The sequence below is a fragment of the Strigops habroptila genome, chromosome Z, assembly GCF_004027225.2.
Source record: "Strigops habroptila isolate Jane chromosome Z, bStrHab1.2.pri, whole genome shotgun sequence".
NCBI classification, from domain to species: Eukaryota; Metazoa; Chordata; class Aves; order Psittaciformes; family Psittacidae; genus Strigops; species Strigops habroptila.
Genome location: NC_044302.2, coordinates 36,159,677 through 36,187,548, shown reverse-complemented (window position 1 = coordinate 36,187,548; position 27,872 = coordinate 36,159,677). Strand labels below are relative to the sequence as shown.

The following is a 27,872-nucleotide window of genomic DNA, read 5'->3' as shown; positions in this document are numbered from 1 at the left end:
CAGAGCAGAGCTGTGTTAATGCGCACGGGCTTCTGCGCCGGTTGCTGTGTGAGTCCTGAACCGCCGAGGAGGCAGGCAAGGACCTTCGTTTGGAGGCAGAAGCACCCCCAGTGCTGCAACAGGCCTTGCTCACGCCGTAGAAACTGTCTCGGAGCATCTGCGGCAGGTTAGGCGTGATGATCATCGTTCGTTCTCCTTCCAGTAAAAGGACACAAGAACTACATACCATCTAAGACCACAGTCTTGAACATTAATATAAAATATTTTGCTTTTATATAATAATGAAACGAAGTACTGCACATACTAAAATTGAAGCTAATACAGTTCATCTAAATGTTAAAGAAATTCAGAGACACTGCTTACTAAAAAGGCAACTGTAAGCATCTCCTTCAAGGGCATCTTGGATTAATTTACTGTTCAGTAAAAATACTGTTTTCATGTGCTTTTCAGGTATAAAGTCACTACTACTTGTTAGTTTAGCTTAAAGTTATACAAATTTATTCACCAAGAGGGTGATCAGGCATTGGAACAGGCTGCCCAGGGCAGTGGTGGAACCACCGTCCGTGGAAGTGTTCAAAAACTGTATAGCTCAGGCCCTCAGTGACATGGTTTAGTGGTGGGCTTGGCAGTGCTGGGATAATGGTTGGACGTGATGATCTTAAAGGTCTTTTCCAACCGAGTTGAATATATGATTGTATATTTGATCTGTTGCTATACCAAATTAGAACCGTAAGTACCAGCTAAGTGATGGGTTGGAAAAAAAAAAATCCAAAAGACAGACAAACCAACCGATTCATGAAACCATTTTAAAATAGCCTTCCAGAATTAATCTCTCTCCAAGGATAAGGATGTAAGAAAGTATGCATGAATATGACTTAAAACCCCACAGAAGCACATTGTGACTATGAAGACAGCAGAAATTAAGCCGCAGTTCAGCTGTTTGAGTTTGCAGTCTGTATGTTCACTTTGAAAAAAGGCTACATAGATAACAGGTGCTATGGGGATGTTGCTTAAAAAATCCAGCTCTAATATGAAAGGCAGCTTGGTAGAAACAGCACAATGTTAAGTCATTTTAGTCCTCTAGAAGCATTCAATAATAAGCCTGTGGGCAGTGTAGTCAATCTAAACAGTGCTTGACAAAAGGCATCTGAAGAAATGCAACAGTTTCTCAGCTAAAGCAAATGAATGCCCTTCCCTGTGGCACTTCACATAAATTATGGAGTTACATGCTTATACATGTGGACATATGGATAGCTCATTAAAAACATACATTCTTACATGCTTCTGGAAATTTCATTCTTCCTATAATCGTTTCTTTGATTGGTATGAAACAGAGGCTCGTGATACCTCGTGGACGGGACCAGACAAAGGCACTACAGGCCTGTGTATGCATGCGATAAATTGCACCACAGATACTGAAATACTACTACTACCTTAATTTCAGCTGTTTTCTTGTGGCTCCGTTTTCCAGTCATAGAAGTAATACTCCACTCAGAAACGATGCTCTTTACCAGATCACTTTTCATCAAATGTCTTCATGATTAAGGAGATGTGTAACATTATGTCATCTGCTACCTTCAGCATAGTATCACACAAAATCCTCTTTGACTTCATCGGTATGGCAAACTATAAAGGGTGTATCACTTTAATTTGAAATGTTTTACTACAACAGCTTAAGTGGGCCAGTATTCAAGGGTGTTTCAGGCTATATGATTTTTTGCTACAAAGCTTCTATTAATTACAGCAATAGTTGACATCCCTCTGGTTTGTGATCCACTCCATTTCATTTCAGAGACAGACTTCCCACTCCCTCAGCTGTAATAGATTACCACATTACTGAACAGGTTTGAAGATGAGAACCTAACTAGGATTTAGGTATAAAGCCATCTTACTTTGTATCTTACTGATACACACCACCATTCTTCGCCTCAGAAAAGCAAACCAAAATGCTCCCAGTTGTTATTGTCCAGCTCTCCATCCTAAAATTATTTTCTTTAGTGTAAGTGTCTACTCAAGTAAGTGTAGACATAGCTTAATACCTATGTTATCTGTTGGCAAGCGGTTGCAATACATGTTATGGCTTATATGCCAATCGGGTGGGTCCAGTAATGGTTTTAAATCACACTAAGATATTGCAAATGCAATGCAGTCTGGAATGAGAAAGTGTGCAAAAACAATACCAGAGAACTGATTCCAAAGAAAATGCCAGAGAAATCTTATATAATTTAAAAACTAAACTGCATACTTCTAAGTGAAAAGCTAAGCTTGAGAAGTGTAGTTAATTTTCTAGAATCCAAAATAGGAATATCAAGGATTGATGGCTACACAATGTATTCCATTTGTTTAAGCACATCATACTGCATTTTGTGCAACTCTGAAAAACTAACCACAGTTAATTCTCATTCTGAGAAGACTCTTGTTAGTCCTTGTACTGGTTAGTCCTTTCTTAGCCTGGTACTCAGAAGTTGCGTAAGTCAGTAAATTCAGTGCTGATGAGTGACGTTACGTTCACTGCTCTGTGGCCTGAAGTCCAGTATTTACCCGCAGAACAAGCAGAGCATAAGCAGCAGCACAGATTCTCTAAAACATTCTGCTAAGATGACAGCTGAGTGGGAGGCAGAAAGGTTTTCCTTCCTTGCTCATAGTAATGCCCATTCTGTTAAAATTTCAGAAAAATGGTAGCTTATGTTTTGTTTCTGTGGCACATGCACTTGCCTCTGAAGCAAAATCCAGTATTAAATGAAATTCAATTTAGTATGTAGCATGTTTTAGTACCAAATGACTCTTCTCATACTCTATCTTCCAGTGGTGTTAAAACATTGATATATAGCCAAACAGGTGAACGGCACTGTGACACATACTCTTATTTTCTTTGAAAACTGACTTCTATGTGCAGTACTGGATTCTGGTAACAGAACTGATACTATTTCAAATAAAGAAGGTCAGGCTCTCCAGAAAAAATAAGACACAGAAAAGGATTGTTCAAAGAAAAGTCTCGTTTAGACTAAGTTTATTTTTGGTTAGTTATTTTCTGCCTGGCAGAAGGAACAAGATGTCTTTTTCAGTATTTGAAAGCTACCATTACCAAGATAGATCTAGCAATACCTGCTCCTTATTACATTAAAAAAAATCCAACCTTTAAAATCTATTAAAGGAATGAAATCTCTGCATGTAAGCTATCAAATTCCAGGGACATAAAATTTTAGAATTGAAAAAAATACCAGCTCAGCTTCAGTATTCAAAATAGAATTACTTCTACTATTTTGGACAAGATGCCTCCAGCCTACCCAGCACAGCATTCTCAAACAGCCAAATGGGAATTTGGCTACAAAGAAGGAATCAGCAATCTTTTCATAGCGCATGGATTACGTCAAATATTCTAAGTATTGCCCAACTTTTTATTGCATTTCTAGAACTCCAGTTTGAGACCAAATAAAATTGTCATAACCATGGTCACCACACACACAAAGTAGGGCTAAAGAGAACCTCTGAGCAGATTAAGATCCACGTTTTTAAAAACATAAATGACATTCCGCCAAATACCTATTTGCTTCATAAAATCAAGTCTATTACAACTGAAAATGCAAGAGGTTTTGGTTTTAGATAAACCAGCTCATACATGGCGCAGCTCTCTTTGCTTTCACAACCTTTATCCTCTGCAGCGCTACCCTTTTCCCTAGCAGCATTTCACTATTTAATACATTTAAAGTGATTGATACTTCATTATTAGTGATTGCACATGCACAGTGCTACCTACCTCAGAGACTCTAGGTAGTGAGTGAATTGAACAATGAGTTAAATTCTCTGTCTGTTGCCAGGCACTATGGTTGGTATTACTCGTAAATATGAAACATAGTGTTGCCAAATTAAGGGATCCTGCCTTCAGAATTTCACTTACTAACACAAGTTTTACACACTGACTTACATCATTTAGAAAGATGGTATGAACAGATTTTATTAACAAAATAAACTGAAAAAAAATCCTGTTTTACATAGATGCAAATTTCATTCTACCAAAGGATTTGATAATATTTTAGCAGCTGCTATAACCCAGATTTTCTCCTGCCTTTCACCTTTATTTAAATATCAGTGAAACTGAACATGCTCTCTGCTTCTCATTTATTTGGAAATCATGAAGTTGCTTTACCTCTCTCACTATCACACACAGTGTTCTGTTCCCTCTTGAGCCTTGTCGTAGCCATGTGACCAGGATCAGTGATAGTTTATATATACACACATTGGGAATACTCATAACTTGCTCCCATCAGCATTAATATCAGTGCTTTGACCTTGTAAAGCTGCATTACTTTGTCTATCAGGATTCTTTTAGAAATGTTGATATTATTTCCCCATACAGATGACCTTCAACTATGAGCATTAGAAAGAACATCAGAAGAAGAGCTTTCCTGCAGGTCAAGAAACCAAAGGACCATCTTTTCTCATGCAGATACAGAAAGAATGGAGGAAAGAACTGTGTCACTCTTCCTAATGCATCATCCAGAACACACGCACACAAGTCTTCTGACAGTAGCACTACAAAAATAAATAGGAAATTTCTGTACCAAGAATAGCGAATTAGAAATAAAGTTGTCCTTTTAAGATTTCTATTATACTTATGTACTAAAATTCTACTTTTCTTTTTTTTTCCTTTTATTCTCTCTCCACCTCCCTGCCAAGGCTATGCTACAAGTTCCTGAAGTTGAAAAGGTTTTTCCACAAGCAGTGAAAAGACCTGTCTTTTGCAGGGGTCAATTAACTACTGGAAAGTCTTGTAAAATAAGTTAAATGAGAAAAGCAGAGGAATACATGCTATTTAATTATTTCACAGATAATACAGAGAGGTACAGAAAAGCTATCAACTGCTTGTTAAATCCTTTACTATCTGCAATCCTATACTATAATCCTTTACTACATCTTCCATATAAAAGCCTTGTCTAGCATACCTAAGGGATTCTCAGGGAATTATTTTTCACAGGAAAAGCTTTTCCTACAGAACTTTGTTGATTTAGACAGATTTCTCCTCTTCTCCCCATCTTGGCCATAGAGTAGATAAATATTCAATATGTAGAGAAAGATCAAGAATTTGATGTTTTTCAAGGTGTCTTGGAGAGCGCCAGGCTCTGGATCTGCCTGGTCTCCACTAGAGCTATCTCTGGTAATCAAAGCACTTTGTTTTAGAATACTTTGTCATTAGCTGTCACACAGCTCTCAGCTCTGACGTACCTTTCTACCCAGGCCTGCACATCTATCAGCTGCTTACAGACTGATCAAGGGTCAGACCCAGTAGAAGAAACTGAGTGCATACCTGGAATATGTGCAGGGCCTGAATTACAAGACAAAGCCTTATTTTGCTTCTAAATATTTAGCATGAGCCATAAGAAGCTGCAGTATTCAGATTTGTACGTGATAAATGGATGATCAGATTCAGTTTCTTGTTACACTGTGGTTGACAGAGGTCACTGCTAAAAAAATGCATGCTACACGGCTATAAGCACTTTCTAGCTAAGCCAGGAGCACCCCAGAGTTCCACACCACCCTGATAAATGGAAGCTCTAACACTTCAGTGAAATATTTACCTTTTTCTTCACAATCTTCTTTGTAGTCTTCCATTTGTTTGGTTTGAACCAGCTGTTCTTAATCCAAGAATTGATTTCTTGTAAGCATTCTGACATTTCAGCAGTAATAAATCAGTTCAAAAAAATCTATTTAGCTAGAGATCATCACGAAGTTTTTTGCTTAGGATATTGAAAAGGAGGGAAGATCAATTTTTGTGGAATCATGTAAGCAAAGACCCTTTACAAAACGGTATGTTAACCACCACTATTCTCTGAGTCTGCTAAGAAAAAAAAGAGTTCCAGCTACAGGCAAGTTTCTTAAAGCTTACTGCATTAAGAAAGGCTGTGACAAGGTCTAGAAACACAAAGACCTTGCTAAGTTGTGGCTATGAGTTCTCTCGCCACAATTATAATCTTTCAAGCACTTAAATGAAGGCCTGGGCCTCAGAGGCTGTTAGGTAGAGCATGACAACTGTATCAAATTGATGAAAAAACCTGTCCTTTATAAGAAAAAGTGTTGACAAGGAATCTGAGGATACATACATCTTCCTTAAAAGATATAAAAAAAGTCCTCATTTCCGTACACCACAGTAATTACTAAGGAGTTCAGAGAAGGACCACAACAAACACCTCAATTTGTTAAGGAAGATTTATGCTGTATGGTTTAAGGAGTACAACTTAGATGGTTTAGCAAAAAGTAGGCTGGTTTTTATTACTGTATATTGACAAAATTTCCAAGTGTCACAAGTTTGAAAAAATCCATCACCTGGAAATTAGACAAACTGGAACTGAATTTCCTGGTGTGGTTAATCAAATCAAAAAAGCTTAATAGCAACTGAGCCCACCTGGTGAGACAAGATATTTCTTTAAGAAATCCTGACTTTTAGTGTTCTGCAGCTTCTAATGTAAGGGTCATAGTGAATAACGCTGGGATCTATTCCAGGCTTTAAATGCATGAAAGTTCACAATTCACTTAATCCTGCTATATTTTAATTCCTCACAATGTGCGTATGCTCATGATGTGTTGTAACAATTTTAAGTCAGCCTCACTCACGCTACTGAGATTTAGCCGTTTGCTCATTAAGGTTAGGAAAGAAAGTCCTCCAGCTCTTTTCTCAGCACCAGTGCAGAACCAGTATGCAGAGATGAACTGCTGTGGGAAGCAGCACTCCTGCAGAACAGACTGTAATCCCAGGTAGCACACACCACCCAGACATCTGACCAGCATGCAGTTTTCCTTCTCACAGCCATATTCATCACCAAGAGTAATGATTCATGTCAGATTTTTGAGTTAGCTTTTGTTCTGGAAACATTCTTGCTCTCTTTATCTTATTTATCCACAATAAAAATGCTTCCTAGGATGATATGGGTCTCAGTCCTTAAAGGAATTTGCTTTTACACAAGCCTCTAGGCATTGGTGGAATACTAGAATTTTCATACACCACCCCACCCCACCCCCCCCCCTTCTGGCACACAATTTAGTGGATTTACTGAAAGTTAAAAAATCCACAGCTTCATTTCAAAGTATGGGGTTTCATGATGGTGGTGATATGGGTGCTGGGAGTTATGTTTTTCTTTTGGGTTTTTGAATGAACGGCATCTTCAATCTTACTTTCTGCAACACTAGTGAGGTTGAAAAAACTTTTTGCTTCCATTGGGGTGGGGATTGTTTTTCGAAAAATCTGTGAAGTCTATAATCTCTTAGGATATTTTCTCTTAATAATGAAGCTTCATCTTGCTGCATAATCAGTAATGAACAAAAATTCAAGTACAAGCTGCCTTGTTTAGTATTCAAACAGCATGAATACTTTTTGAAATTGACCTACCCACTCCGTAGAAAAGGAATGCAAAATTGAAATATCTGTTGCATCTCTAGGTAAGCTGCTTCCAGTACCAAGCTCTGCACCTGTCACAACAGTGCTCTATGATATACACTTCCTCTGTTGCTTGGAGAAGGAAATTATCAATGCATACCAGGAACCTCCTGGATTGCTTGTGCCCTGCTGCATTACCCTTCCAACATATACTGGGGTGGTTGAAGTCCCCCATTAGGACCAAGGCTTGTGAACACAAGACCACACCTACCTGTCTATAAAAGTCTTCCCAGTCAGGTGGCCTGTAGCAGACCCCCACTGTAATGTCCCTTGTCTCTGCCCTCCCTTTAATCCTGACCCATAAGCTCTCAGTGGGCTCCTCATCCATTCCCAGGCAGAGCTCTGTGCACTCCAGCTGCTCGCTGACATAGAGGGTGATATCCCAGCCTGTCCCTCCTGAACAGCCTGTGTCCTTCCATTCCAACACTTCAGTCCCATGCCACAAACAGAACAAATAAAGCATCAGTGGAGTAACAGAACAGAAAAATGCCCTTAAGTGTGTCAAAAACTTAGAAGCCAGGAGTGTTTTTAAATTCCTCAATCTAAGTAAGAGTGCATATTTGAGTGCCAGCTTCCCTTTCCAGCTTGGATCCAAAGCTACCAGCTACTTAGACAATTAGAATACTTATGTTGCATGCATTAAATCTTAGAACCATAAAACTGCATGATTAAAGTATATAACATTGCAACTCTCTTGAAATAGTCAGGCTAGAGGTATGATTCAAAATCTAAAATAATCATATTTAGAAAAACTGTCCATTGCTAAGTGTTCTAGAGAACACTTCTTTCCTTTTCCTCCTAATGCATAATCCCAATACTTCAATCTTAAAAGATGTGTTTTCAAAGATAGCCAGGGCAGGACAGCTAGAACACCAGCCCTAACTATCTGAGATTTAGAGAAAACCATATTTGACACAGATCCTCCTCCTCTGCATGGATTTGCATTTTATTGATGAATTACCCTTTTATAACTGTTTTTATTTTTAATCAAGTACTGAATCCCTTTCTAGAATAAAGTTTGCCTGGCACTGAGTGATCCCAAGTAAACTCTGGCAAACACAAGACATTATTTGGAATTTTTGTTTGTGTAGAAACAAAGTAGTCTTGCAGGCAAATTTACTGCCTGCAAATCAAGGTAAGCTGAGATCTGAAGAATTTTAAGCATTTCTTACAACACTGATGGGGTTATTTTTGCATGTTAATTACCTCAGCTGACAAGACAAGAAATCTTCACACTAGGCATTACTTCTTCTGACAAGGAAGAAACAATAGATCACATGTCACTGTGACATGAACAGAAAACCAAAGTCCTTCTCCAGAAATACAACTGGTACTAACTGAAATTTTCTTACTTAAGATGAATGAGTTGTTCACCAGTCTCACTTTTTACTTTTTCCACTTTCCCTGATTTTTTCCCTCCATCTTGTGACCAGGCGTATCTTAGCACTTGGAAACTTCATGTGACATTCACATCATGGCACTCATCACTCATCATGTGATCAAACATGTGACTACAGTCAACCTGGATGAGTGACTTGACTGGAAGTCAAGTGTACCCACCACACGGAAGGGTACACCTATGCTTCAGTCCTGTGATGGACCATGGCCAATCCACCAAGTCCAAGCACTCACATGAAAGGCTGTACAGCACGACTTCACTGAAAACAAGTGAGCTACAGAAGCAGGGGCTTTCTAGTCTACAGCTGGCTGATACTTTCTTGATGTTCTTTTATTTACTTTTCATTACCTTCCCTTTCCCAAAGAGTAAAATGCTGGCAAGTGCTAACAGTGAGCCTCATGAAAACCTTATTTCACAGTTCAAATGCCTGGTAACGTTCTACACTGCAGGCTATGAGCAGTGTAATTTTATGGATTTGAGGTGTGCCCAACACAAAGCAATTCTGATGCTTACAGAGCTCCTAGAGACTCCTGTAATGTAATTACGTAACAACTTAGGAAATGCAGGACAGAGGCAAGAATGATGAAAAGCACTATCCATTCACAGTTAGAAATGCTGGTGCAATGAAATTCAAAGAACATGATTAAAATAAATTATTCTCCTTCAAACAGCAAACTAGGTAGCCAGCTGCCCATACGAACAATTACTTGGCTTTGTAGTGAACTCCATCACTTGCAAGTCACAAGTCAGAAAATTTTCAAGCAATAAACACTACATAACAAATTCATACATTCTTATGCTATCTATATTGAAAGCAGTTAACTTCAAAGTCAAGAATTAATATATTTGCAGAGAGCAAATGTAAAACTTAGCTATCGTAACCCTGGTATGTTGAGGGTAGGTGTTTTCCCATTATTTTCTGTACAACATGCTAAATTTCCTTAGATTTCTAAAATATAAAACAGTGAATTACAACCCCACTTTGTCATTACAACTAGTTTCATGCATATCAGACTGTCAAATGGACTCTTCAGACCTTTACAGCATTCAAGGCACCATTTCACTTGTAGAAAAAGGCCTAGACATCTTGCTCACAATTAAAATTGAGAGAAAGATTTGAACAGTATAAAGACAGTCATATACTGACAACTACTTTTTCATGCAAATAAAGCAATACACAAATCCACCGATTTTAGAGGAAGACAAGCTCTCTTTCTCCATTCAATTCATTCTTTTCAGCTTCCAGCACTTGAAACATTTTTTGGAAAAAGCTTTATGAATCAAGTTTAGTTCTCAAGGTCTTAACAATGACATTTAGACATTTAATTAGCAAGCCATCACATGGACCAGCATCTAAACCTTTTGTCAGAGAACTAATTCTATGCCAATTCAAATATCCCATTAGTCTTATATTGACTAACAAGAATTCTCCTAATATCCTGGGTCCTTGATTGCACTGGCATGCATTAACACAATAGTGTATTGAGTCTAACTTCTGAATGCAGCGACACAGATTTACAGTGTACAAATGTTAAACTAGCAAGGATATTCCAAGACAAAAATATAATAACCACATTCATGTATGAACTGGTACTTAGGCATACTCCATGCATCCTGGTAGCCTGAATGCAATTTAAAAAAAAAATCTGATTAAAACTGTTTCATTGATTTCAAGCTGAGTACTGATCTTAAACCTCTCTGGAGCTAATTCTGAAGCATATTTGGAGACTTGTATATGTGAATTAAATACCATTATTCTGTGTTGGCATTTTTACCCTAGGTCATATTTAGTATATAGAATTTTTAAGAAGTCACAAACATATATAACAATACATATAAGCAAATAAGCTGTATGTCGAACCGAAGAAGAAAAAACACATTAACTAATGCCCTTGAGCTTGTATTTCTCATTTAGATCTGTAGTTTCCACTGAAGTAATAACAAAATAGAAGAGGTAGAAAAATGCTAGAGCAAATGTCAGGAACTCTGTGGGGGTTTTTTCCCTCCCTTTGTGGAAACAGGAATTTTACAGAAATTTCAGTCACTACTCCATAAGACTAGGCTAACATTATAGTCCTATACAATGAAAAGCTTGTAGTTAAAAATTTTCAATACCATGGAAAAAAATCCCAATACACTCATTCTGCTGGAATAGAAAGGAGGAGGAAGATTGGTACCAAGAAAGATCAAAGAAATACATATAGGAATTGCGAAGTATTCAGAGTTGTGCTTAATCCTGGTATTGATAATGCCTGTAAACAAAATTTTTGTTGTGTTGTGTTATTAAAAAAAAAAAATCAATTTAGGTTTGTGTTATAAAGCAACAATGGGGAAGGAATATGGTCATATATTAGATTCTGCTAACCTCAGAATCTCACATCTCAGTGTTGCCTGTTGACGCCATCTTCTCAGCAGTAGGTACCAATCATAGTGTCAAGGTTACTGGCACCAAAGCTTTTACTTCAAACTGCTGCCAAGGACGCTTTTGACGCCAAAAGTAAGTAAATTCCAACATAATCAGTTTGTTTATTTGTTCGTCTAAATCCTGGTGTATTGCAGCTAACAACTTTAAACACAAACTTCATTCCACACCCATGCCTTTAATGACTAATAAAGAGTAATCAAGGAGACTTTACATGAGCCCTTGGATCACAATTTCAGTGGGAAACAGCTCAGAAAGAGTAGAAATCCCAAATGTAGATCTTCCTGAGCAGGAAATACAGAAGCTGCAAACAACCTCAGTGAGACAAGGCAGACATTTATCTCCAGGAAACCCAGTATTCAACTCATGTACAGCGTTTCCTTTGTGGAATGTCTAATTCAAATACCTAAATCTCCCCACTTGCTCACCCCAAATAGCTGAATCCTAAAAAACAGCAAAACAAAACCAGGGGGAAAAAAAACCAAAAAAAAAAAAAAAAAAAAAAACCAAAAAAAACCCAACCCCCAAAACCACCAACAAAAAAACCTTAAACCCAAACAGCAGCAACAACAAAAAAGAAGTTTTGGGTTCAAAACAACTTGGTCTTGCATCCCTTTTACTATAGTAAAAGATCCACATCTACTTACTTAGCCCTTTCTGACCTATGCTTTGCACATCATAAATGGTAATGTTCTACTCTAAGAACACCCAAACATGAGGAAGAGACACTCCTTCCTTCGGGCAAGTATTAAGGGCACTGGAAAGGCACTAGAGCAGGACTGAAAATACGAATTTCACTTTCAGAATAGAAGCTCTCTTCTCTTTCTCATGAAAACAAGTGCCTACGTATCTATTTGAAGCTTTTACTGAATAGCAAACTAATGAGATAGCCAACATTTTCACTGAAAAAAGCAGCTTGCAACATGATACTGAAAGTTCAAACCAGGCAGATCAGCTACAGAAAAGGCAGTTTTTACTAAACAGGCAAGAGCAGTGCGAAGGTCACCCACTTCCTTAGGCCCTTACAAAGCATTAAACAGACTTCTGAAAACGTTTCAAAGCTTTGGGAACTAGATGTCAGGATTTAATTGCACAAAAAAAGTTCACAAATGAGGGCATGCTCAATTCCTGGTTTTAAGCTTCTAGAATTCCAGAATTTAAATAAAACTGCATTTAATTTTTACCAAATAGTAAAGACCAATGTGACCAACCATCAAGACCAACATGAGTACCAAAAGACACTGCAACAAGAAAAAAATACTTTAAATTATATTTTCAAAACACATCTCATCTTAGGATGGTGTTTTGAGAAGAAGTAACCACAGAAAAAAAGATATTTAATCCGAGTAGCACAAATCAAGACTAGTAAGACAGCAGCATTACTAAACTTGAGGCAAAGTGGAAGTACTTTGCAAGACTGACATCTGAATTTAGATCTATAAACACAGCACTACCATAACCTGTGTCCAAGAGGAACAGCTGAGGAACCCAGTATTTTTATTCAGATACTGTACAGACAAAATACAAAGTACTAAGATTATAAGCTTGTTTGATCAAATTATTCTGCTCCATTTTCAAAACGTATGTCTTGTTTCACAGTTTAGCCTATTCTAAAGTATGTTATACATACACAAAGCAACTGTTGTGACTGAAGTGACAATTAACACTGCTGCAGTTAAAAATAAGAGTTGCACTTTCCAACATCCTCTTTTCAGGATTGTTTAAGCCAGCAAGGAATTAACTGCATTATTAAAATAAAGATAAATTAGGCATTTTTTACTCCAGAAATTTGTTTAAAATATAGAAACATATAAACAGTGATAATTTAACATTTCAGCGTTTCCACCATCATTCAAATATTAAGCTGTTGTTATACCACACCATTAGAAGAAGCCTTCACCATTAAAGCATCTGTTAGGATAACAAGTAGCATGACTGCTTCTTGTACAACGTGAACAGACCTGTCCAAATTCTTATACCATAGCCTCATGAAACCTTAATTCCAAGAGTTACTACATTCCAGAACACTACTGTTACCATGTCTGAAATAACACTTCTAAAAAGAATTAGAAGCTAGAAGAGCCTAATCTCCAAACTACTAAATTCCAATGTCACTAAATAGGTATAAACATGGTAAATTTATTTCCCTCAACATCCTTCATATGCTTTAAACATACACAGAGGTACATTAATGTTAACCACACAGCAGGACTTCCTAGAATGTATATTTAGCATATTAAGTGGTTTGTACATAAAAATTAGTATATACAATCTATAAAAAAAGAGATTACCTTATTCCTTAACAAAGAACCCACACACATGTGAAAAGAGCCATTTCAATATGTACTTCTCTTATATCAGCATATACTACTGCTTCTTAACAGACTGTGAAAGTTTGATCTTCAGGTCTGTGCTGCAAAGAGTAACAAAACCACCTCCTGCTCTTCCCCCCAAAAGTAGGCACAGCTGTACATACTCGTCTCAATTTTAACTTGCTCTGCAGCATGCTCCTTTGTTTCTCTTAATTACAACACAAATACTCTTCTACCATCAACATCTTTTCTTATATTCTACTCCGAACTCAATCACAACTGCCATAAAACGCAACTTTACTCACATCAAACTCCACAAGCTTGGCAAATCAGTAATTTTTGAGAACAGACATCAACTGCAAGGCAAGACATTGTGAGCAAGAACTTCATACCCCCAGTACAGTAACAGTTACCTATAATAAACACGAGAACCATCATTAAAATGACTGAATCGTAGAGTAGAAAGAACTTCATCAATTCTATCCCAGTAGAGAAAGCTACAAATTTATTACAAAAACTAGTTACAAAAAACTATCAATTTTAAAAACCCCAAACAAGAAACACTTCACAACAACAATAATCTCTGCACACTATATGCCATGTTTCATTGTTTTTATTAATACCCCTCAATTTCTAGGAAATAATTATGACACAAAGCCACATGGCGTAAAATTACTAGGATGAAGCCCTTTGTAATAATCTAATGTTGTTAACACTTTGCTCCTATCACTCCGAAGATTATTCTGTTTCTCTAAGGATAACACAAGTAGCAACATGAATTCAGATTTGTTCTGTTGTACATACCTGAATATAAAGTCTGTGACTAAAGATGTTCACAGAACTTTTATCCAGAAAAAAATTCTTGCAAAGTCAATCTCAAGGGTAATTTCTGCTAAAGCCAGATACATTTAATATTACAGCACTCTTGATTTTCACCACCATGTTTGAACCTCACTTGTTTATCTAATCAGAGCCTCTATCTGCATCATGTTTATTCACACTAGAACCTACCTTTCCATACTCCCAAATATCAGTTAAGAAAAATACTCCAACATAATAAAAAAACCCAAAACCAAAAACCCCAAACAGAAAAAAACACCCCAACCAAAACACAAAAACAACCCCAAAAAACAACCATGCCAATCACATCAGGACACAAACCAAAATAAGGAGCAGAAATCTACTTCAGCATATACAGTGACAGCTGTAAGTTCTATCCTGACATGCTTACTCAGGCATTCAAGCAATTTTCTTAAAACCGTAGAATCATTCAGATTGGCCATTGAATCCAGCTGTTAACCTAACACTGCCAAGACTATCACCAAACCAAGTGCTATGTATACATGGCTTCAGTATCTCCAGTGATAGTGACTCCACCACTTCCCAGCTCTTCCAATGTTTGACCACCCTTTTGGTGAAGAAATTTTTTCCGTATATTCTATGTAAAACTCCCCTGGCACAACTTGAGGCCATCCCCCCTTTCCTATCACTTATTACTTGAGAGAAGAGACCCACCCCCACCTCACTACAACCTCCTCCCTAGTAGTTGCAGAGAGCAATAAGGTCCTCCCTGAGCCTTCTCTTCTCCAGACTAAACACCCCAGCTCCCTCAGCCGTTCCTCATCACACTTGTGCTCCAGGCCCTTCACCAGCTCCATTGCCCTTCTCTGGACCGGCTCCCGCACCTCAATGTCTCTCTCATAGTGATGGGCCCAGAACTGAGCACAGGATTTGAGGTGCAGCCTCACCAGTGCCCAGTACAAGGGATGGTCACTGCCCTGGCCCTGCTGCCACACCGTTGCTGATACGGGCAGGATGCTGTTGGCCTTCTTGGCTGCTTGGGCACAAGCTGGCTCAAGTTCAGTGGCGTAAGTCAGCACTCCTGGGTCCTTTTCAAGCCTGTAGTGTTGCACGGGGTTGTTGTGACCCAAGTGCAGGACCTGGCACTTTGCCTTGTTGAACCTCATACTACTGGCCACAGCCTGTTCAGATCCCTCTGCAGAGCCTTCCTACCCTCAGACAGATCAACACTCGCAGCCAATTGGGTGTCATCTGCAAACCTACCAAGGGTGCACTGGATCCCCTCATCCAGATTATTGATACAGATATTAAACAGAACTGGCCCCAATACTGAGCCCTGGGGAACAACACTTGCAGCCGGCTGCCAACTGCATTTAACTCCATTCACCACAATTCTTTGGGCTCTGCCATCCAGCCAGTTTTTTACCCAGTGAAGAATACACCCGTTCAAGCCATGAGCAGCCCATTTCTCAGGAGAATGGTGTGGGAAACAGTATCAAAGGCTTTACTAAAGTCCAGGTAAACAACATCCACAGCCTCTCCCTCATCCACTAAGTGGTCCCCTTGGCACAGAAGGAGATCAGGTTAGTCGAGCAGGACCTGCCTTTCATAAACCCGAGCTGACTAGGTCTGATCACCTGGTTGTCCTGTATGTGCCAGGTGACAGCACTCAATATGATCTGCTCCATAACCTTCCACAACACTGAAGTCGGACTGACAAGCCTGTGTCACCCCACTACCTGAAGAGGGAGTCTGCAATCCAAATGCAAACACCAGTAGAGCCTGTAACAAAATAGGCCAGAGAAGGCTTGAAGGAAATGCTTCTGCATTTCAATTTATAGTATATAAAAAAGGTGTAAATCTTACTCCAAGAAGTAGCAGCAAAGCACAACCAAGTCATAAAACTCAATATGTAACAACCAGTTTAAAGCAAAAGAACAATGAGACAAAGTAGGCATTTTGAGTAATATAACTAAATTTCTGTATTAAATTTATGTGGTAAATTGCAATTTTAAACACTATTACATAAGAAAAATTTCTGCTTAGTTCTAAAGAGATTCTTAGCTGAAGCCCTTTAAATAGAAGAACAGCAGCAATGTGGGATCTCCATAGCAGGGATTTCAGAGAGGAGAAAAAGCTCATGTGATCCTGAGAACCTTTTTTCATTAATAAAGGGAGAGCCAGCTCACACAATTTATTCTTTCATGATTTCTTTGCACTTTTGTCACACAACAATGAGAAGTCCTAGTTTCCTTCCAGTTCCCTCCACATGCCAGTTTCTACAAAAAGACCAATCTACTAACAGCCAAATTCACTTTTGTGAAACTCGACACCTCTCAAAATATATTTAAAGCAACCAACACTCATACCATTAATTCCACAAATAAGAAAGCTCTTTATTGGTGTCTGATTTCCAGAAAAAACACATAATTTTTCACTCAAAGAATTCAATCTATATTTGAAATCTAAGCCTTAAGTGATGCCTTACTGTGCCACCAGAGTTCTATTATAGGGAAAGAATAAAAAGTTCATCTCTTCAAAAAAAATCACAACAGTGAGAGGCATCATTATGCTATTTTACAAAAGCCTAATTTCTTTTTATTTTGAACCGTAAAGTCTATGTGAATAAGGTCTCTTCTTCCATTAGAGATAAATATTCTATCCATTTGTGGTTAAAATGCACCTTTGAAAAATAGTGCTACACTTATGAAAAACATCTCAAAATGCTATCAATCCTGAAACTTCAGTGTTTTAATTTACCATTTCCACAGAGAAATCAAACTACTTATGCTCTAATACAACTGTATTTACTAATTCAAAATATATTATTGTCTACTGAATTAGATTTCTCACCTTGTGAAAACCCACATGGAAATAATGGCAAAATGAATTCTATCTCATCTCAAAAAGCATTAATGTTTTTAAAATTTGTTGTTTCCACTAGTGATGACTAACATTAAAGCAATCATCCTCTAATAAGAACACAAATACCAGTACAGGCTGGGCCTGACCTCCTAGAGAGCAGTTCAGCTGAGAAGGACCTGGGTGTATTGTTGGATGACAAGATGATCATGAGCTGGCAGTATGCTCTTGTGGCCAGGAGGGACAACAGTGTCCTGGGGTGCACTGAGTGTGGCCAGCAGGTCGAGGGAGGTGATCCTCACTCTGCTCGACCCTGGTGAGGCCACATCTGGAATACTGTGTCCAGTTCTGGGCTCCTCAGTACAAGACAGACAAGGAGCCACTGGAGAGGGTCCAGCGGAGGGCCACAAGGATGGTCAGGGGTCTGCAGCATCTCTCTTATGAGGAGAGATTGCAGGAGCTGGGCCTGTTTAGTCTAGAGGAGAGAAGAGACTGAGAAGGGATCTCATGAGTGCATATGAATATCTCAAAGGTGAGTGCCAGGAAGACGGTGCCAAACTCTTCTCAGTGGTGCCCAGCAACAGCACAATGAGCAATGGCCATCAACTAAAACAAGAAGTTTTACCTCAACATGAGGGAGAACTTATTTCCACTGAGGGTGGCAGAGCACTGGAACAGGCTGCCCAGGGTGGGTCGTGTAGCCTCTCTCTCTGGAGACATTCAAAACCTGCCCGGACACGTTCCTGTGTAACCTGCTCCAGGTGGCTCTGCCTTGGAAGGGGGGTTGGACTAGATGATCTCCAGAGGTCCCTTCCAACCCCAATGATTCTGTGGTTCTCTGAAATGAACATACTCATGGAACCAAATTGATCTTTGGCAGTCAATTTGATTTAGCATATACTACTCTTATGACCATGACCAGCAACCAATAGAGGTACTGGTAGAGTAGCACATTGAGATAACAAAACCAGACAAGTATTACTCTTTTTTACCTTTTTGCCAACTTCCTACCACTCCCATAACCTTCACTGAAATATACCATCTCTGCTGAAAATAGACCTCTGATATTTTGAGCAAATGCTTACAGCCTAGTAGGTTTATCATCCAGCTGCAATGGATGCAATAAGATGCAAGCTGAACTAAAACTGAATGGTGGTCACACAACCACCCAAGTTCTACAACAGCACAGCATGACCTGCCATTGAAATCACTATCACAGGTTATTTTAACACTATTTTAACAAAGATATACTTGTAGTCATAATTCAAGTTATTAGGAGCAAAATGCCAACAGTGTGGGATATTAAATATCAAAACATTAGAAGTTGGGTATGTGAATTTGGAAGAGTCAAAGCTAAGACTACACAGTAAAATTGGTTTTCCTCTGCTAATACTGTTAATAAACGGATGATGAAAATAATACGAACATAAACAGCAAACTAGAAGATCCATTTAAGGATCTGTTACAACTGCTTCCCAGGTGAGTCCATATACATTCATTTAGTAAAGTCATACTGCATTTTTAAACTTACAGTGGAGACTTCATTGAAAGTGAAGCTAATAAATTAATCTTGATACATCTTTTTTTTTTTTTTCCTTTTGACATTCACTATACTGATATTTTCATTAAAACATTAGAAGTTAGCAGTGTATGCAGGTAATTACCAAGCTGGTTACCTACATAATTTCAGTTTATTAAACCACTGCTTATTCCGCCGATATCCTTTAAGTTACTAAAAATCACACTGTAAAAACATGATAACTTGATAGAAATAAAGGACACATCGCTTTCTAGTCTCAAAATTCAAGACAACTCAAATTGGAATATATGAAGCACTATCAACAACAACAAGATTCTTATACTGATTTTCAGTCTGTAAGAGTGAGAGATGACTACAGAATTTATGGATTTCTATTGTGTAATGCTATGAAACAACTTCTGCAGCATAGTTTGAAAGCAGAAACAAAGACGCATACCATCCTAAATCAGTACTATGCTTTCACTTGCGGTTCCTGATATTTCAGAACAACCTGCTACCATAAAATATTTCCAAAAGCATATATATCTGTGTGAATAATTTTATTGTTACTGAGCCACTTGAAACAAACAAAAAAATACAACAACCCAAACTATTTAACTACTTTGCTTTTACTCAAAGAAAGATTTTTTAAAGTCCAGCCAAAATAAAGCCAGCCAAATCAAAAAAATTCTTTCTTGATCATTACAGGATTAAGTAAGTTTTATTGTTAACTATGCTATTTAGTTTTAAATACAGAGGTATATAATTTTCTTACTCTAGAGAATATCTAGCTATAAGAAGATTCTAGAAATAAAAAATCTACAGGTCTTCACTGAAAGTATGTATGTATACACAAATACACATATTTTTGAAAGCATACACAAGATACTGTAAATACAAAATGTGGGTGTTCACTGGGGCCAACAGCTATTAGTTTAGCACTAATACAGACCAAAACAGAGTACCAGAAACTCTCTGCATACAGTGGCACAGCACATTGCTATTGGCATTCACTGCACATTCTTAAGGAATGGTAGTTGTGAAGTTAATTACTTGATGAACATTTTATGCAACAGATGCCTAGATATCAAAACTTGACATACCTGAGCATGGATTTCATTGCGTGGAAATAAGACACATGGTAAGACATGTCCTTATGCTCAACAGTGTTTCCCATTGCATTATTTAGAAATAATAAAAAAATAAAAAAAAAAAAACCTTATCTATATCACCATTTGGACTTCCACACTTTTTGGGTTTTTTTCCTAAGTATAAGTACCTTCTACCAAATAAGTTGGGCTGCGTTTTTTGGTTTGGTTTGGTTTTTAAACCTAAAGCATCAAAGGACGGCAAGTACTTGCAACATCCTTCCCACTGGACAGAGCTATTCTATAAATAGCTTTCACTATAACTAAATGCAAAAGAATGTACTGAGGAAGTTGAAGCATAACAATGATCTCATGACATTCACTAAGACTAATACTGAATGTTTAGGATTGGATGAACCCATCTGGCAAACAATTTTTTTTCAAACACAGTTTAAAAAATACAAGATTACAGCACCTGAATACAAAAAGGTTCAGTTTCTCTGCATTTCAGTTAGTGACCTAATCTTACTTAACTCTTGTCATAGCCTTAACGTACCAGAATGTTAGCAGTACTCCTGAAGCAAAGCTTTCAAAGCTGTGCTTCTCCATTGGTACACAGAAAATTTTCTCTTGTTCAGTCAGAAGTCGGCAGAAGCATGTACATGAAAACAGTTTCTGCAGAACCTTGTTTTTCAGAAAGTTGAAAGTTTGTGTGACAGCTTTACCAAAAGATTTGTCTTCCCAGTTTTAGACACCACTACCATCATACTGTTTACAGTTATAGGGGGAGGGGGAGCAACGGAAAGCAAATCAGTTATATAGTTTAGTAGATTTACATCTTCATTTCTCCATTAATCTGCAGTTACACAATGAAGCTGACATTTATGGAAATCGAACTACTTTATTTTACATTAAATCACTCCTTAAGCTATGAATGGCCACTGAGCCTAGAATGATATCAGAAAGTGAGGCTGTAGACACAGATATATGTACAGATCCCACTCCTCATTACAAGAGGTCAGAGAGGACACGTAACGGAAGCAATAAGCCCTGCTAATACCGAGTTTTGAAGTTAAAAGACTCATTTAACAGTTAGAGGAAGGATTCTGCAGGTCAAAGACTTTAAGTATCTTTCCGTAGAAGACAATAGCCAAGCCCTTCCTAAGACTTAGTTGCTGGGCCTTGACCCTATCGCCTTCACATTCCAGGGCTATCTCAACTATCAAGGATCTGAATACTTCCAGATAAATTCTGAAGAACAAAGCCACTAAATGACGACAAACGGCAGGCATGCACATACAAAAAGACGCTACTACTGCCTGTGAGTAACACCCACCAGGTCAGGCTCTCTTTGCGCGGGGGGCAGCACCGAGGCGACTCGGCCCTGTCCAAGACCGGGGGAACGAGGGGCAGGCGACTTCAGGGAGGGGAGCACTCAAGCCTTAGCCAGTTTCAGACCCGCCCGGGGCTGCCACTAGCGGGTGCTGCCCGAGAAGCCGGGGGCGAAGGGCCCGGCGAAGAGACACGGTCCACCGGGCCGGCGCTCCGGGAGACGGACACTCACCTGTCTGCCTTCCTCACCCCGCCCGCCAGCGCCGCCGCGACTCCTCCGATGCCTCCCGCCACCGGAGCGGGCACGCGGAGCCGAGAGCTGCACCTCCTTCCCGGGCCAGCGCGCAGGGGCAGCCGGCGGGCGCGCATACGCGGCCGGAGCAGCCGCTCTCCCTCCTCACCGGCGGGGGCCGATCCCTGACCCGTCTCCCCAGATTCTCATCCCCGCGGCAGGCTCCGGGGCAGCCCCGGCCTCCTCCTCCCCAGCTCCTGCGCGGAGCCCAACCCCTGCCCGGCAGCCGCCTCCCTCAGACACACTCAGCGGCGGCGCCAGGGCCCTCTCCCCGCCCGCCCTTGTCCCCAGCCGCACCCCTCACTCGCTTTCCCGGACTGGTCTCCCCGCCGCCATCTTGTCCGAGGGGAGAAGCGATCGCACAGGCGCGGCGGCGGCAGCGCGCCTGCGTGAGGGCGGGAGCTGCCTCAGCCGCTCCCTGCGGCGCACAACTGCCGCGGCGGTAGCCCGGCGGCGGTGCGGGCCGCGTTCGTTAGCGAGCGCTCACCGCCCCTAACGTTCCGCCCTCGCCGCCGCTGAGGGCTCGGCTGCTGGACCGGGTGCTTTCCTCCTGCGGAGGCCAGGAGGTGGACGGCGTGGGCTGGGCTGCGCTGCGTTGCCGGGGCAGAGCCTGCTAGCGGCAGGAGCCTGAAGCAGCGGTCGAGCGGTTGCAGCGAAACGTATGCCCTTGCAGCGGGATTTGAAAAGGCTGCGGCCAGTAGTATGAGGTTCAACAAGGCAAAGTGCCAGGTCCTGCACTTGGGTCACAACAACCCCGTGCAACGCTACAGGCTTGAAAAGGACCCAGGAGTGCTGACTTACGCCACTGAACTTGAGCCAGCTTGTGCCCAAGCAGCCAAGAAGGCCAACAGCATCCTGCCCGTATCAGCAACGGTGTGGCAGCAGGGCCAGGGCAGTGACCATCCCTTGTACTGGGCACTGGTGAGGCTGCACCTCAAATCCTGTGCTCAGTTCTGGGCCCATCACTATGAGAGAGACATTGAGGTGCGGGAGCCGGTCCAGAGAAGGGCAATGGAGCTGGTGAAGGGCCTGGAGCACAAGTGTGATGAGGAACGGCTGAGGGAGCTGGGGTGTTTAGTCTGGAGAAGAGAAGGCTCAGGGAGGACCTTATTGCTCTCTGCAACTACTAGGGAGGAGGTTGTAGTGAGGTGGGGGTGGGTCTCTTCTCCCAAGTAATAAGTGATAGGAAAGAGGGGATGGCCTCAAGTTGTGCCAGGGGAGTTTTACATAGAATATACGGAAAAAAATTTTCTCCAAAAGGGTGATCAGGCATTGGAACAGGCTGCCCAGGGCAGTGGTGGAATCACTGTCCCTAGAACTGTTCAGAAACTCTGTAGATGAGGACCTTAGTGACATGGTTCAGTAGTGGTCTTGGCAGTCCTGGGGTAATGGTTTGACTTGGTGATCTTAAAGGTCTTTTCCAACCGAGTTGATTCTATGATTCTGTTCCTGAGGGGTGGCCTGGCTTGACTGCAGAGAGTAACGTACTATGCAGCCAAGCATGGAAGGTGAAGGCAAACGTGGGGCATACTCTCTATGTGTTTGTTGGCACCCTGACCTGGCAGGCAGGCAGGCAGTTTCCCTTCACAGAAGATACATGCTTCCCTGTCAACCTGTATTTGTCCATGTGCTCGGTGAGCTTTACCATAGGTGGTTGAGCTTCACAATGAGAGGCTTCAGTCTCTCCTCAAGGTGGGCTCTGGCACACCTTGAGTTGGCAGATACGGTTTGGAGGCCAGCTTCCAACCATAAAGATGGGTTGTATAGCTAACCAGTAAATCTCCAGTTTGATAGCCAAGGTCCTTCATCACTTGTGGCTGAGTGTCACATGCCTCAGGTGACTTTCTCCACTGCCAGGTGACAGGTCAATACTCCCTGTTCTCTGTTTCCCTATTTGGGCTTATATTCCCTATAAAGTTACTTCAAGTTGATATAGTTCCTCTGGTCTCCCCAATGTGAAGGAGGTGTGGGGTTCTGAAGCCAGCACTCCTAATCGCAGTCTAGGGCAAACAACTCTGAGCTTCCCTCTGTGCTAGCTTTGCCATCCTTGACGCTCCCCCCATTTTAGACTTCTGTCAGTAAGCGAGCTCACCAGTTTTATAACTACCTTCTTCCTTTTGATGTATATAAAGACCAGTTTGAGCATTCTCTGTAAGGTGCTTTTCAAATTCTTTTTTAGTCCTCTTCATTTCCAGCTTAAATTTGACCTGCAATATTTTACAGCTTTTTGTTCTCTTTTGGGCATAAACAACTTCTGCCCCCTCGTTAGCATCAAAGGAATTTCCGTGCCAAGCCCTCTCTCACTCCTCTTGGACAGATCATACGAGGGTCTGGCACAAGCTGCTATCAAATTGCAAGTGTTTGTTAGTGTTAAACAGGTGTTTAGGAAAGCTGGTATGTACATACTAATAAATAGCTGAGTCTGTGTGTTTCATGTTTTGATATTGTTTGTACTGCTTATCTTAGTCATTACATTTTCCTGGGATTTGAATGTAGTTTTTAGTTGTGATTTCTGTCATTGCTGTGTCCTGATTATCCCCTGCTCCATTTCAAAGGACATAAAATTGTATCCTACAAACAGTGATCGTGAACCAATATAGATTGGCGCCTGAATGGTTTGAGAACAGAGAAAAAGAACTTGGGGGTACTGGTGGTTGAAAGATTGGACATGAACCAGCAATGTGCACTCGCAGCCCAGAAAGCCAACCATCTTCTAGGCTGCATCAAAAGGAGCATGACTAGCAGGTTGAGGGAGGTGATTCTCCCGCTCTATTCTGCTCTGGTGAGACTCCACCTGTAGTACTGTGTTCAGCTCTGGAGTCCTCAGTACAAGAAAAACTTGGACCTGTTGGAGCAAGTCCAGAGGAGGACCATGAAAGTGATCAGAGGGCTAGAGCACCTCTCCAGTAGGGAAGGCTGAGAGAGTTGGGGTTATTCAGTGTGGAAAGAGGAGGCTCTGGGAAGACCTTATTGCAGCCTTTCAATATAGAAGGGGACTTGCTTATATGAAAGATGTAGAGAGACTTTTTACAAAGGCTTGTAGTGACTAGACAAGGGACATTGGCTTTTAAACTGAAAGAGGGTAGCTTTAGATTGAACATAAAAAAGACATTTATTATGATAAGGGTGGTGAGACCCTGGAACAGGTTGTCCAAAGAGTTTGTGTTTGCCCCATTCCTGGCAGTGTCCAAGGCCAGGTTGGACAGGGCTTGGAGCAACCTGGTCCAGTGAAAGGTGTCCCTGCCCATGGACTAGATGATCTTTAGAGGTCCTTTTCAACCCAAACCATTCTGTGATTCATTTGAGTGTCAGATGGAGAGTTGTAATAATACAAGCAACTACTGGTGGAAGCAAATTATTCTTACAATTCAAGGTGACTGAAAAGAGAATAAAAATATGAGGTAGCAACTCTGTTTATATTTTCTTATTCAGTATTTCCTAAAGCATCTCTGCTGAAGAAATTGTAAGCAAGCCAAATTGAAACAACTTGAAGAAAACAAAACGACAGCAGTAGTAATTTATCATTTGCTATCCCTTGGTTCCTTGAGGTAATAAAGTGAACATGTATTTGACTATGAGCTGCACCTTTGTGCTGCAATTCTGCAGTCAGGTCTATCTCCACAGGAAAAAAAAATGGGGAGAGTATGTGCCCTAGCAGTGTGCCTGACCAGCTCAGCGTATGCTGAGAGTATTTCAAGCAGCAGCTGTGATGCTTTTGCAGCTACAGCTCTTCCCTGACCCCTGTGCAGCAGGTGGCTGAACACGTGCTGCACTGCTTGCAAAGAAAGGAACTTTGGCTTACACACCATCTGCTTCCACGACAGGGACAGCAAGGCACTTCAGCTAATCTGGCTTGTAGAAGATAAGGAGTTACAAGAGAGGTAGAAAAACAATAACTAGTTATGATTCCTAGGAGACCTGGTGGTAGCTGCTCTAAAGTGTGGCATGAGGAAACACGAACTATTAGAAAACAATAGGAATTTGCCCTAGCTATGACCTCTCCTTTCCCTCCCATTGTTCCTTGTGCTGCTGCAATTCCAGAAGTAAACACAGTATTTACGTTTGTTTCTGCAGGGGAGTTCACTGAGTAAGGCCAAATGATATATTATGATAGCATTAAAGTAGCAGACTAGAATATGTTTCTTAATATAGCCTTTGAAATAATCTTTATTGACTTTTCAGCCTGCTGACCAGTCACTCATCTGAAGTTTAGTTTTTCAGAGCATCTTCAGATGATGATCAGACTGGTATTCAATTGCACTAAATGTTTGACACTTGTACACAAGTTCTGCCCTCAATCAGTAAACATAACACCCTAGTAAGGTCTCTACTATTGGGCCATATCTTCAGGTATTTGTTGTAAGATGGACCATTTTCAGAAGTGCTTTTGCAGGGACAAAGTGCTCAGTGTGAAAAGCTATTCTGTTGACCAGAGTTTTAATTAAATGCAGGAAAAATAAATTATTTGTCAAGGATAACTGTATTATTAATTAGAATCATATTCTCCACACTCTGAAGAGGACAACATTTCTCACAATTGGAAGTTTGCAGTGTTGTGTATTAAAAAGCATTTCATAAGAGCCATTTTGGCAACATTTACCTTTCAGGACAAAGGCAAGTCCAGAGGACCTTCAGTAAGGAAAACTAGAGAGAGAACCATTTAAATAGCTTGGGTTTGGGGGTTTTTTCCTATTATTTTTGATGTGGTTAAGTATCCATCCGTCAATTAATTATTTCAGAGAACTTGGAGCAATGAAGCACGTGACAAATCATTGGTGGGTTGTGTCGGTCATGTTAAGGGTCACAGTTCTGAAAGAAAGCAAAGGAAAAAACACCTAGATACTAGTGCAAGAAAATAAATCCCATCTTGGGGTGACAGGATTAAAAATAGAGAATTCTTTTAAAGCCACATAATTTTTAGTAAATTTTAACCTGTTAGTCTAAAGGAAAGTGATGGTTGCATGGAATATGTCCAAGTCTCCTGTGCAGGAATTAAAGTGGGAAAGACAATGAGATGTAAGGGTCTTGAATATTCATGAAAAATGGCTTTGAGTTCCAGAGAATGAGTAATTTTGAGTTATGCTCAAGTCCAGACATTGGGTGAAGTCTGGACTTGCACCCTAAATCTTCAACTTTCTAAAAGAAGTTGGGGGTTTTTTTGTGAAAGTTGGGTGCTTGCATCTTTAAATAATACTGGGAGCTCCCTTTGGAGGTAGAAAGGACAGTATGATCCTAAAGACCAAATTCAGTTCATGTGCTTTACCTACCAAAGTCTGTTAAACCTAGAATATTACTAAATACTTCTTTCTTTACAATAAGAGCAGTCAGTAGGGAAGGTGGACAGAAATTTCCTCTTGGATTACTCGAAAGACCTGAAAAGATTAGAGAAGATGGTACCTAACAAGTGGTCAAAGGAAGCTCTTGAGGAGAGTTTTAGTTAATAGTCTGCCATAGCTACCAAAGGCCAGGACACAAGTGATAGAATCTTTGGGGAGTTAGAATCTGACTGTTACATCTAAAACATTGCCCATGATCAACAGAAGAACTGCACGTGGTACCCTAAGCTACTGCAAGCATATTAATAAAAATTGTATTATGGGTTAAGACAGGCAGCCATCTGCTTGCTGACAGCTCAGCACAGAACAAATAGTAATGGTAAACAGTTTACACAGTGGAGATACTAAAACTGAACTTATAAAATAAAGGTGTATGAATTTGCTTATGTGGTCATTTCCAAAACTGGAAAAATCTAGCTATGTTAAAATCTGTCTCTATTCTTCTGTGTATAGAAGTAATTTCGTGCTGTGAACAGCAGGAATAATATGGATTTCAAATGAACCTGTCCTGAGTTCAGGCTTAAACCATGACAGAGCCCGAAACCCTGTCGAATTGGCATTGTTACTGAACAAATTTTTATGGATTCTTCTATATGGAGCAAACGTCTGTTATCTTCCTCAAATTTTTCTTATGATCAGATATGACTTCTGACAGTTCTTTATTGGGGAAGCAACCATGCAAAAGTCTGGACTTGACATACTTCTGAATTGGTTGATATGTAGAGGAAATGAACTAACACTGCTGGTACCTGCATTTGCAGTTTTCTTGGAGGAAAAGGTTAGCAACTATAGGAGGGGAATGGGGCAGTACTTTTCAGTGTTCTCCAGAATATGACATTTTACGTGAAAGTCTTCATACTTTGTTTCAACATACTTATGCTCCAGTATATACTATAATAATTATTTTCATACTAAGCCTTAATTTCTGTGAAATGTGAGGAAATATGGCAGATAATAATACAATATGCTGTTTGGACAGGGCATGGTTTTGGACACCCTGTGTAAGATTCATTTCTGGCATTTGAAGTTGCATTGAAGATACAACACGGGTCAATTAATCTAGCTTATTTTAGACATTTA

The 27,872-nt window shown here is 40.2% G+C and overlaps 1 protein-coding gene across 3 annotated transcripts in view; it reads right to left on the bottom strand.

Moving 5' to 3' along the window:
• APC (APC regulator of WNT signaling pathway) overlaps positions 1 to 21,814 on the bottom strand; it is an 82,777-nt gene extending 60,963 nt beyond the window's left edge. The window contains exon 1 of one of the 3 annotated variants that reach the window (XM_030511579.1): positions 21,754 to 21,814. The gene's annotated coding sequence lies outside the window, so the exon portion shown is untranslated. Of the gene's footprint in view, positions 1 to 19,847; positions 19,955 to 21,396 lie in introns of those variants that run through there. The other 2 variants (XM_030511581.1, XM_030511583.1) reach the window with 2 other exon arrangements.
• Between the last annotated feature and the right edge of the window lie 6,058 nt (positions 21,815 to 27,872).